This window comes from Telmatherina bonti (genome assembly GCF_933228915.1).
Source record: "Telmatherina bonti genome assembly, chromosome: 18".
Classification (NCBI taxonomy): Eukaryota; Metazoa; Chordata; class Actinopteri; order Atheriniformes; family Telmatherinidae; genus Telmatherina; species Telmatherina bonti.
The window spans coordinates 15,595,953-15,607,509 of NC_136616.1; the positions used below are offsets into that span (position 1 = coordinate 15,595,953).

An 11,557-nucleotide genomic window follows, 5' to 3' on the forward strand; every position below is an offset into this window, starting at 1 on the left:
CCAACACAACTGAAACCGAGGGGTATAAATACACAGAAAAACCAAACAAGAAACAGGTGAAGCAAATTAACTAAGTGAACGCAGGTGAACTCAATGACCAGGAAATCAATAAAGCTAAACAAACAAACAAGGGAACCAAACAGGAAATACTACCAAAATAAAACAGGAACCCAGAACCAAGGAAAAAGCAAACCACCACACCATAACAGTACCACATCATAACAGAATATTAGTTTAATGTTATCCAATTTGAATTGAGCTTTGGTCATGAAATAAAAAAAAACAAAAAAACATCTCAGATTAGAAGGAAATCAAACAGTGCAAAAGTCTGTCAGGAAGGTGCAGGATGCTCGATATTCCCTTAGCCATGGGTCGGTTCTGCAATTATAAAACAGAAAAGAAAGGTTAATTACTGTGAATGGCATTCACAGTATTGAGATCCTGTTCTTTAAAATTCTTAAAAAGATTTATATTGGTAATTATAATACCACTTAACCCTTTATAGTACACTCAATGAAGTACTTTGAAATTAGAAATTTTAAATTTAAAGTATCCTTGTGGTTTGTCACAAGACCTCCATTCTGTTGTTGCATGAATGCATGAAAAGAAAAATAATTGCATGCCGAAAATGAAAGAAAATGAAGTGATCACAAATAGGCACTTGCCCTATTCTGGTAAAAAAAAAAAAAAAAAAAAAAAAAAAAAAAGGTACAATGAGAGAGTATGGAACAAAGTTTTGAAAAAACAAGAACAAGTTTAATGAACAACTGAGAACATTATAGAGCATTATAAAACACTCAAGAAAAAAAAAAAATAAAATAACTTTAAAATGAAATATTAATATACATTAGTCTAATATGTAATAAATAACAGCAATAATTAAAATGATAAATAGATGTCCATTATTACACAAGTTATACATTTAATCATCTATAACCTAATTCATTTTATTTACAAATACAAATACACAACATTAAATTGTATAATGTAGATTATTTTATTTCTATTTATTTTAATATGTCATATTATTGTAATTATAGCTATAATTACAATTATAATCAACTGTATACTGGAAAAGCACTGATAATAATAATAATAATAATAATAATAATAATAATAATAATAATAATTATAACAATAATAATAATAACAATAATAATAATAATAATAATAATAATAATAATAATAATAATAATAATATTATAAATAAACAAAGATAACTAAATAAATAAAATTGTCAATAAAACTGCAATTTGGGTATAAAATAACACTGAAGTGCCAAGTTTCATAAAAATCCCACATTTACTTTTAGTGATCTGACAGTAAAGATGCAGAAGATGGAGCTGCAGAATCAGCGCTTTCAGTTTCTGGGAAAATACTGATGTTTGATGCATCACAGACAACAGCTGGTTGGTCGAATGGCACAATGGTACAAACTATAACCAACTCGATCACCACTGATTGGCTAGGTCAAATTATGTCATTCTACAAATGTGCAAAAAGCCAGTGAGGTACGAGGACTGTGGAAGTGATTAAAAATAGTCACTTGCCCTCTAAATGGTTAAGTTTGATTTTAATTGTATTGTATATTATATTTATTTGTATTGTATATAAACACATATAAAAAAAAAAATCACCCTTTTAATGTCAGAGTTTTTCTGGTCATTTGTATGTTAAAAAGATTTGATTCATACAAGAAGGAAATTCTTCTTTTAACCATTTGAGCAGACAATTAAAAAGCACCATAGTGTCTTGGTGTTTTTGTGCTTTGGACTTACCAAAATCGCTGCAGACTTGACAAAGTTCTGCGATACTTGCTAGTAACATGCAACATTCTTCATTGCACACTTCACTGCAGCACTCACAGCACCTTGAGCAGCGATCGTGACAGCTTTTCTCTGAACTTTTGCTTTCTGAATTCTCCTGTTTCTTGGGCTGAGTTGTTCTCGTGTCCTGGCACTCTTCATCCCCTTTTCCACTCTCACCTCCTTCCATGATGCTTGTTTGTTTTTAGAGTCTAATTCAATGCTACAATGTCAACAGGGTTGCAGCGTCAGTGTTTCCCACAGCTCACATTGAGAGAGGAAGTGTTGTCTTCTGGTTCAACAGGTTTTACAGGGCAGTGCCCAACAATGTGATATAAATAGTTGTACTTTAATCAAACAAGCAGTTTGAATAGTTAAGAGTCCCTCCTGCCCGACTCATGACTATGGGGAACAGGGCATTCAGCCACTCTGCTCCCCAGTTCTGGAGCTCTCTTCCCTCTGACCTCCGCAACACTGATTCACTAACAGACTTCAAGACTCAAAACTCATCTGTTTAGACAAGCCTACTCACTTCACCCATAATTAACCTATAATCTTTTAATGTCTGTTTAACTGTCTGTTGTCTTAATTTGATTTAATGCAATTTTCATCACGTATAATGTAAGGCAACCTTGAGTGTCTAGAAAGGCGCCAAACAAATAAAATGTATTATTATTATTATTATTATTATTATTATTATTATTATTATTATTATTAGTCTTAAAAGTGTACAATGATATTTTTATAAAACCTGTGGTTGTGAAAAAGATGTTGATCTGTGTCAGAAGGGCCAGATTATTTGCATCAAACAGGGAAATTTTTTAAAAGATGCAGAAATAATCAAAACACATTGTTAACACTAGTGTGTATATATGTGTGTGTGTGTGTGTGTTATTTAAAATTACTGTAATTAAAAGAGCAGGCTCATCCACACATTATCCATCAGAATTTTGGGATTGTGGGGTTTTACCTTCCATTCGTGAGAATCTTCTGCTAAGTATCTTATTTATCCTAGATATACAGTTCATCACTGTAAAAAATTCAATGGCAAATACAATGGATTTAAAGTTGGATATTTTTTCATTTATCAGAAGAAATCAGTAAGTTCCACAAAATGTAAACTTTGCAATATGTCACTTTTCAAGAAACATGAGAAGAAATGACAATTAAAACATTAATTTAGGCATATTATCAGTCTTCTTCTATGGAAGCAGGAACAAACTTCTCTGCTCTGTAACCAGCTTGTAGGTCCTGTGGCTTGGGAGGGCTGCTGGCTCTTCTCCTTCTCTTCCTCAACCCTCCATGGGTATTGTAGGATTGTGGTGAGTGCTTAGGGGTCTGGGTGGTGGGATACTCCTGGCCAGGGGGACCCTGATGACCAACAATCACCATGGAGCGTCCATCATGGGCTCTCTGGTCTTCTGGAGCCTCCACCATAATCATGCTTTCTGTGTCCTCCTCACCCAAAGTATCCAGAGAAATCACTGCTCAGACAGGCCGATAGAAAGCTGCAGGAAAGACAACATGGAACATGTTAGATGTGACTTTTGTCCTGATTAACACAGCATTTTAATGACCCATTAACAAAGCATGTTACTTTTGAAAGTGTCCAGCTCCACGTTGGGGTTGTTATGTGACATTGGCTCTGGTTGGCTCATGTCAACACTGTGTGTTTTTCACTGTAAAAGGTCTTCCCAGACGGCTCGCTTACAAAGGTAGCCTGTCTGGACATGACCCCTGTCTCCCCTCAACCAAACTTGCTGTCAAAAGGGGAGGGGAGAGATGGTCCGCTACGGTGGTGGTCCTGGAGGCCAGCATCACGCAACAAGAAGACGTCCCGAACTGTATTATGGAGAAGATGAAGTTGTTGCCTCTAGTCTCAGAAGACGAAGAGGAGGACAACATTTTTAGTACTTCAGCCCAGGCTGCTTAGCCCGCGGCCTCTGTCACTACTCGGGATGGAGGCGAGAGTAGCACACCAGATTCTCCCCTCCCCAGCTTTGACATGTTCGACATGTTCAAATATTTGCCCGTCTGGACATCCCCTAGCCTGCTGTCGTAGCCGAGATCACCAGAACCCACTACAAAGTGAAGAAATTGCCCTCGGCTAAGAGTGGAATGAGACAACTTCTTCCTGTCTTCCTGGAGTTTCTGGATGAGTTGACACGCTCATGGAGAGATCGCCTGAACAGCAGCAGAAGCCCGACTCCTGGGGCCTCGTGCCATCTCACATTCATACCCAGGTGTCTTCCAGGAGCCCAAGCTTGCCCTCCAAAACTAACCGTTTCCAGTCAGCCCTGACTAAGAAGGCCTACAAGGTGGCCATGCTCTCTGGGAGAGCAAGGCTGTCCTCTCCTTGCTCATAGCTTGTCAAGCTAAGTTGTGCGAGGATTTTGTCCAAAGTCAGGACCCACCAATGTGGAAAGATATTTCTGGTCATCACTGACCTGGGTCTCCACATCCAACGCTGTGCAGTCAGGTTACGGGGAGAGTGGTGGAAACTATAGTGCTGCAGGAAAGAGCATGTTGGTCCAATCTCGCCAACCTGTCAGACCGGGAGAAGAACAACGTCCTCGACATGCGCATGGTCACCGAAGGGAATTGTTGATTCTGCGTTGGCCTCAATGCAGCAATGTTGTGAAGCCATAAAGAAGGTAGATGAGGATCTCAGACTCTGTCTCCCCTGGAAGCCTCCCGTTCCCTCCCCACCTGCGCAGCGCAAAGCTCTTTAAAACACCTAAACAGCCGAAACCTCGGTCGGGTCAGCTGGTCTAAGAAACCCTTGGCCATGGTCACATCCTGCGCAGGTTGCCACTTTCCAGACCAGGAAGAAAAAGCGAGTGGCCTCAAATTTGCTCTCTTCACCGGTGCAGCTGGTAGTTCCCTGTTCCCCAGCTCCAGTTGGCTCCAGAGTTTGCATTTAAGGTTTATCCACGCTCCCACTTCCCTGCTGCCATGTACCGTGCCAGAGTAAGGCAAGAAGAATGGACATCTGACAGAGGGTTCAACAGTTGCGCCTTTTTCATGTCCACAAACACGCACACAGTTTTCTTACAGAAAATAAAAAGTGTTTTGCTGCATGCAGACAAAATGCAAAGGACGCAGCTAATAAAAACCAAAGCTGTGAAAATAAACACCATGGGTGTGGGACCCGCAGCTCACCCTGGGAATAAAGCTTTGTCTTTTTGTGGCGTGAGAGGGGGTATTGCTCAGTTGCTGCACTGTCATCCCAAACAGGGACGCTCAATACCACCAATGAGTCATTTCCCTGTTCCACCAAGAAAGGGTGCCAACGTATTGTGGATGATTCCTTTCCTGGTTGAGAGCTGCTCCCTTCGGAGGGAAAGATGCTCTGCGCATGGAGCTTCAGCCTGGGTCTTGTGGAAATTGGATTTTTCTAGCTTTAGGTATTCATTTGTTTCATAATCCTTAGCAAATATAATTTCTGATGATTATTGTTGGTCTGAAGAGGTCATGATGAACTCAAGAACTTAAGCTTAGTTACACAGTGTCTGCTTATTCACCATTAGAGACGTAGATAATGTGTAGAGGCCCTGAGATGTCTGCATTCAGACATCTAGGATCTGGTTAACTAGAACACTCTCTTCCTTTGATTTTTACAGCTAAAATCAGACCATTCTTGTTTAGAATAACATCAATTCATTGACGTCTGTTCAGAGGAAGGCTTAAAAGGGTAGTTTAGTCTAGAAGCATTTCGGACTTCTGATCTAGTCGGACCTCTGAACTGTCTCTCCAAATTGCAATTTGTATCATTCTTTTCTTCATTATTTTCTATTCAATAAACTTTTTAATCTTTTTCACTACAGACCAGAGTTGTCATTGACACTTTTTTTTTCACCACAGGCAATCTCGAAGGGGTACAGGTTACAGTTTGCCAACGTTCCCCTGAGAAAACTGTTAGTTGACAAAAATGAGCCCAGTTGGTTGGTAGCCTAATTGAGTTTTTTTTTTTTTTTTTTTAAAATTAATCAACAATAGCAAAATGCAGAGGCGCAGCTGCTGACAGCAGATGGAAGGAAGGTGGTGGCGTGAATGGAATGGAAAAAAACCAACTTATAAACAAAGCTTTAATGATAAGGGAAGTTTTTATATCTTTAGTTCCCACCAGCAGCATATTGTAACGTAGAGTGCCACCAAAATCATATTAATAATCTTAATATATGTGGAAAAAAGGAACTATTTAATTCTTCCCATGATCAAATAAGTTTAACGATTTGCTCATGTAGTCAAGACAGTGGAGACATCAAATCATTTCTTTAAGTTTTTGTTCAAAGAACATTTTCAAATGGATGATGGTTTATTATCCATGTTTTTTATTTTGGTTTAAGAAATGGAAACAAAAGGGGGCTTTTTTAGCTTTTACTTTGAAACATACAAACAAAAATCTGTGTGAAAGTCCAGAGTTCTTTGTCAATTGTCAGTGTTTCGTCATCTCAGTGTATCACAATCCTTCAAACAAAAACAGAAGATTCTTTTTTTTGTTTTAATTGTTGATTTGACAAAAATGAAACACAACAGCATGAATGTAAAAAGTAAATAATTATCTTACATTTTCTGACAAAGCAAATCAAATCATGAAGACATACAATGATCCAAACTTAGAAAAACAACAAATAAAAACACAAACTCCATCAAGGTAAAAAGTCAAGTCCAAAAAATGTTTTTATGTAATCAACTAATCAATACAGACTGTAAAGCTACAAAATAGACATGAGAAAGTAATTCATGTTTCACACGTTTACTCTATTCACATATTCTTATACCCAAAAGTAAGTAAAACTATGTTATTAATGGTGCATTCCAGTTGTCCTCGGAACTCAGGCTTTTGCGAGAAATAATGAAGCAATCTTACAACTCCTACGGCTCCTCCCACAGATGGTGAGCCCACAGGAGGAACATGTATATAATGATGCATAATAAAAACAGAATCTACAGAGCATCTGTGATATGTTCACAGAGTTATTGTGAGTTTTCTTCCATATTCCTGAATAAACCAGCACAGCATGCAGCCTACATGGCAGCATTATTATCCAGATCTGCTCCTGATCTGACCTCAGAATAAACTGCTGCATCTCCTGCTGCAGGACTCCACTTTCCTGTAAATAGAGATGATCAAAGTCAAATATTTCCCTGTAAACATCATCTTTAAAACTGAAAACAGACTTAACAAACAAGACTTAGTGAAATATTGTATCTGAGGAATGACAACACATCAAATGTTTTTAATTGTCTTTTACCAATAAACTACAAACTGTTAGTTGATGAACACAACACGTCAAACAAGGAGGAATTTTGAGGGTTACAATTAATATTATTTAATAGATTACATTCTGTAAATAACCCAAACTATTGAGGTGACATTCAACAATTCTTCCTGTCTCTTCCATCTTCTATGTGTGAGACAGAAGAGCAAAGTGGTGATTTAGAAAGAAATAAAGCACAATTATTACTCGTGAGAATGTGCAACAGTGTGACTACATGGTGAAAATAAAACATGAACTTCACACACAGTTCCCATAAATCAGACGGCTGCAGTGTGATGACATGATGACACTGACTGTACCTGCAGTTCCTGTCTTCACATCAGAGTAAACAGCACTTTCCTCTGGTTCATGATGCCTCCCTGTTAACACAATCACATTCATCCACTGAAACACATGAAGCTGAAAACCTTGTTTTCCTCCTTTAAACATCGTGTGTGTTGATGGAACTCACTCTGTTTCCCAAACGGTTTCAGTTCAACGAGAGAGTATGTGACGTCTCCGGGTTCATCTGCATCTGAAACGTTTCATATTTTCATATCAGTCTCTTGTTTTACGTTTCCTGAATCCATACTTTTTGCATTTCTTCTCCAGGTGATATACTGGACCATTTCCAGTGTTTCCAGTGGGTTTAATTGTCTCATAATGACAAACATTTACTGATGGAAATAAAAGAGTTTAAACAACAAGGAAGATAATGGTTCCATCAATGTAACGACAATAATATGAAATGTTTTATAAAACATTTAGTTTTTAAAAACTTTTGTTATTTAGATTTTTTTATTCTTATTTCAATCAGCTTATTGATATTTAAGTTCAATCAAAGGTTACAACATAAAACTGTGGACCAGTTTAAGCCCTGACCGTGGAGAGGAGAGCTGTACTCATTACTTTCATTCTGGTTGAGTCCAGGATGTGAACTGGAGCTCTGACTGCTGCTTTGTGACTGAACTGACCTAAAACATCACAAAACATCATAACGGCAAAAGGTTCAATACATAATAGTTGGTTGATAATTTATGTTTGAGATGAGATGAAATAAAAGAATGATGAACCGACCTGATGCACCATGAACCTGTGAAAACCACATAAGTAGTTCAGTAACTTGTTAGATCATTTTGTTCTACTGATGACTAAAAATCAGAGACATCTGTATATTTAGTTTATTAATGTGTAAAAAAGGTCTCACCTTTGGACCCTTTGTAAAGACACAACATCAACAAGAGCAGGAGAATCAGTAATATGATTCCAATAACTGGTCCAATGATCAATAGTACAGAAAATGAAGAGCTTTCAGGTCTGAACGCAGCTGGAGTAGACACTAGAAAACAAAAAATAAGTAAAATTTGTTTTTTAAATGAAGATTTCAAAATTTAATTTCCTAAGTATATCCAGTAAATGAAGAGATTTCAGATTTTAACACGTAAAAATGCACGTCAGCAAGAAAACAGACTTGATGTCGTTATTTCTGAGCAGTGGTTTGTTTTTCTCACCTCTAACTGACATCCAGCTCTGTTCTGACGTCTTTCCTGAACGCTGACACTTGTAGAAACCTTCATGTGACTGTGACACTGCAGAGATGTTCAGCTCCTCTCTGCCATCATGTTGGAGAAGTTTGTCATTGTGATAGAAAGAAACATTGGAAAGTGTGTTTTGTCCTCTCAGTCTGCAGCTCAGACTGACAGAAGCTCCCTCAGTCACAGGATGGACGGGGCTCACCAGGATGATGCCATCATCACCTTCTGTCAGAAAAAAATCAGTGAATATAGAGAAATTTTAAAATGAACATTTTACCATCAAGTCCTCACATTTAAATAACTTTTCTTTTGTATTTTAGAAACATCTACATGTGTCTCACCACCTTTAACCACAAAAACACTTTGTCTCATAAACCATGAAATAGTTGTTTTTACATTATGATCAGTGACTTAAAATATTTTGATCTTAATGTAACAAGACTGTTTGGTTAGAGGACATAATGATGATGATGAGATTTTAAGAAGTCAAATTGTGTGGAAGATTAATACCAAATACTTCACAATATACTGTTGATAAAAACTTGGTAAAAAATAGAAACTATGTTGAGCTTCGTATTCTGTAAACAAATCAGTTGTATTTCTGTTCCTAAAATCTTCATCACGTTTTACATATTTCCACATCTGGTGGCATTTTGGGATATTTTTTAGTCTTTATTGAAGAGAACCTCTTAGTCATTATCATCTTTTGGAAGAACACATTGATTACACAGATATTGAGAAATATGTCAGGAAGAAGAAAATGTATTGTTTCATAGTTTTATGAAGAAATTAAATGAAGTTAAAAAGTGCAGATTATCTAAAGAACAGATTGATATTTAATCTATTGCAGAATAGAAAATATTTTTATTAATAAGCACAAGAGTATAAAATCCAGTCTGCTGCACTGTATCAGAGACAAAGAGTGAAAAATACATCTGTGTTTATGACATGTAATAAAGTGTAGTTAATGTGTGTTAAACATGTGAAAAAGGAAAATGATGGATAAAAATGGGAAATAAAGAACATAAATCATAACATACTCTGTACAGTGATGTTGACAGCGTTGCTGAACTCTCCTGATCCAGACTCACACCAGTACACTCCACTGTGGTACAAGTCTGTGTTTATGTTACATGAGGATCCAGTCATCGTCCCCCTGGAGGAACATTGTAACAAGTTATCTGTTCCTCTAAACCTCATCACTCTCCACTCAGTAGAGTTTCCTCCACAGTTCAGTGAAACAGAGTCAGATGTGAAGTGTTGAACTCTGTCAGGATTCACTGTGAGAGACGCTGCTGGATGAAAATCTGAAAAACAAACATGTCATGAGATTTTACTAAAACAGAGAAATATTATGAAATAAAAGAGTGATTTACTGTAAATATTCTTTTGGTTTCTATGTTTAGTTGTGAAGATCGGAGCTGATGCTTCAACAAGTTGATCAAACTGATATTTTTTTATTCTGATATTTATTATTTCTACCTGATCAATGTTTATTCTTATTGATCTGCAGCTGCTGTATTTGTTGGCGTTGTCCACAGACCTGCCTGCTTACTTTGGCCTAAACTGTGTAAACCTTCCTAACCACACACACACACACACTATGTGTTATTTAGATGTTTTTACTTTAAACAACAGGAACATAAATGTATTCATTAATTTAAAAAACAAAATGTCTTTCTTGTCACTTTTTTACAAATGAATCATGAATTAACTTATTTGATTTATCATCACCATTTGTTTTAATGTTAAAGATATTTTCTTTGTTGGCAAATTGTCTAAAATGTTTCCTGCCCTTCGTCCAGAAACATCAATCCTGTTGCAACCACACATCGGGGGGATAGATTATCAATCAATGGATGAAATTTATACTTAGTTTCAGAAAGAAAAAAAATCTCAACTTCTGCTCATAAAGAGGACAGAAAACAAACTGACCTGCAGACCAGACAAACTTTAGTTCACTGTAACCAGTGTAAGACTCTGGGTCTCCTCTTCCAGCTCTACACACATATCCTGCTGTGTGTGTTTGTCCATGAATGATGTAGGAATCATGTTCAGTCCCAGTGATGCTGTTAGGAAGCAGCTCATACTTGTAGGAGACATAATTGCGGGACAGATCAGGAACAGTTTTATACCAGTAGAACCTCCATCCTGCAGACGGATGTTCAACCTCACATCTCAGAGTTACTGAGGATCCAGGACTCAGCCATGATGGAGACACAGAGAGGACAGGTCCTGTTGGAGGAAGGAAAACAAACTGTTTTCTGACCAACAATACATTTAGAATGTCTCAAAAGTACAAGAAAACACAACAATGTTTTTTCCCAATAACACATGAATTACTTTATGAAGAATTTCATCTGATCTGTGTTACAGTTTATAATATAGACATATTTGTCATGTTAAAACAGTGATTTAACACAACATCCAGCAGGATAATGGCACACACACTCAAGTCTTTTATTATGTATAAAACGTCTTGTTCACAGAATTTTAATGGCAGAAAAATGACATGAACATACTTTTCATGGTGATGTTGACTGCATTACTGAACTCTCCTGATCCAGACTCACACCAGTACACTCCACTGTAGTACCAACGCATCCTGAAGCTACACGAGGATCCAGTCATTGTACCCCAGTAAGAGGAACAGTCTGAAAGGTAACTTCCTCCAGTAAACCTCATCACTCTCCACTCAGCAGAGTTTCCTCCACAGAGCAAATAGATATCTTTAACAGTGAGGTGATGCTTTCTGTCAGGACTCACTGTCAGAGATGCTGCTGGATGAAAACCTGAAACACAAAAATAGGAAGACAAAGACATTTTTGAGATTTCATTCATTTCTATAACTTAGTTTTAAACTGCTGAAGATGAATGAAAACAGTTCAATAATCACCCAATAGGGACCTTAAAAATACCCTAATTCCCCACTTTTTAATGAATCAAACAGATT

The 11,557-nt window shown here is 37.1% G+C and overlaps 1 long non-coding RNA gene across 1 annotated transcript; it reads right to left on the reverse strand.

Moving 5' to 3' along the window:
- Nucleotides 1–219: 219 nt before the first annotated feature.
- On the reverse strand, nucleotides 220–1,971 carry LOC306769429. Its single transcript, XR_013771682.1, has 2 exons — nucleotides 1,779–1,971; nucleotides 220–378 (listed from the first exon to the last, which is right to left on the reverse strand). It is a non-coding gene; the product is annotated as an uncharacterized lncRNA (long non-coding RNA).
- Nucleotides 1,972–11,557: the final 9,586 nt, after the last annotated feature.